This window comes from Wasmannia auropunctata, unplaced genomic scaffold (genome assembly GCF_000956235.1).
Source record: "Wasmannia auropunctata unplaced genomic scaffold, wasmannia.A_1.0 LD336076.1, whole genome shotgun sequence".
NCBI lineage: Eukaryota > Metazoa > Arthropoda > Insecta > Hymenoptera > Formicidae > Wasmannia > Wasmannia auropunctata.
Window position 1 is genome coordinate 5864518 of NW_012026814.1, and position 1828 is coordinate 5866345.

Genomic DNA, 1828 nt, shown 5'->3' on the forward strand with positions numbered 1-1828 from the left:
GTATAAGAGACAGATCTTGGATAGCGTTGAGAGTGAGTAATGTAATTACAATTAATTGCATGCATTAAATAATACATATAAAATATAAATACATACATACATATGAAAATATAATTATTGTTGGCCGGAGTCTCAATTACGAAGTCCTCCGTATTTTATTTATTTTACATGTAATATAGTAGGGGACTTCTATTTATTGGGATATGTACTATATATAGGCACCTTCAATATGACAGAGAGAGAGAGAGAGAGAGAGAAAGAGAGATAGAGAGAGAGAGCAAGGAAGCGTAATTTTATGATTTTCTAAAATAAAGTGGTTTCAAGCAATCTTTATGAGTTGACAGTATGAAAACTAGTTGTAGTTGAAGGTTGACGCTATTGAGACTTTTGATCAGTACCTCATAAAGAATATTTTCATAGGTTATTTTTATTTTGACCGGGGCCACTTTTCCATATGATTAGTGCGTGGTCCTTTATTCAGCAAGGTGTGATGTGCACAAAATAAATAAATGGGTGAGTCATATAAAGGCGATGTGTCGTCAGAATGGCAAGTGACGCAACAACTGCAATGAGTATAACCGTCGCATTAAGTCTTATCAATATTCCCGCGTAAAATCGCTTACATCAATTACTCTATGTTTGTATTTGCGTTACACTACTTTCGCCCGTTTAAAAATTAAACAAGATAAATGGGCGAAAGTAGTGTAACGCAAATACACACATAGAGTAATTGATGTAAGCGATTTTACGCGGGAATATTGATAAGACTTAATGCGACGGTTATACTCATTGCAGTTTTCTAGCGACTGCGTTAACTTAATCTGTAGAGTGTTTTATACTTTTATCATTCCTCTTGTCTGTCAATCGATAATCGAAGAGCTTATTTCTTTGATATCACCATTCATTTCTGCGCAATTTATCGTGAATATCTCGCCATATTCAATTCTCATTGCCTCGCGTTATCGTCGCTACTCGCTATGATATTGCGATCTAATGTTTGACACAATTGCCCGATGATAAATGGTTCCTCCGATATCCTCATTGGGTCTTCACCAGGTTGTCTGAATGAGACCAAATAGATCGAGCATTATGCAGAATGAGTGCGAATGTTATTGAACCGCTTAACACATTCGAGTACAGTGTTCAATATTATTCTAATTAATATTATACGCATTATTACGCTGATACGTTCTTATCAGCGATCGCCTCCGATTCTCGCCGGTTCCTGCAAGCAGATGCACTGGAAGAAGAGCGACACCGTGCAAACCATCATGCTTTGGCGTAAAGCGCGAACGGTGAGTCAATGTCAGCGTCTCAGTTATGCGTGATGTATGTTTGTACATTGGCATGTACATACCAACTCTTAGTAGCCCAGTCAAATGAGCCGAAATTTTGACTAACAATAGGAAAAAATACTAGAAATGTTGCCACTTTGTGGAGGGGTGTCTTTTGAGGTTAAAATTAAGGTACAAAAAGCCCACCCCCGTATCATGGTCGTTGCGAAAATTAGGGTGCAAAAAAGGTCCAAAAACGATTTTTCGCCAATAACTAAAAAAGTTTCACTTTTAGGGGAAAAAGTGAAGACGCAAAAGTTGTAGAGAATTAAATTCTACACAAAAAAGGTCTGTACAAAAATTTTGTACGACCAACTTCAGTCAAACTAGATTTTTTTGAAATAAGGACTATTTTATGAAAAATGAAAAATACTCGAACGCGTCATGCATTTTTTGTCGATAGCTCAAAAATGGCGATTCGGATCGGAAAATGATTCAAATAAAAGTTGTAGACAATAATTACGAACAATTTCCTTTTTTCATTTTTTCTGTAC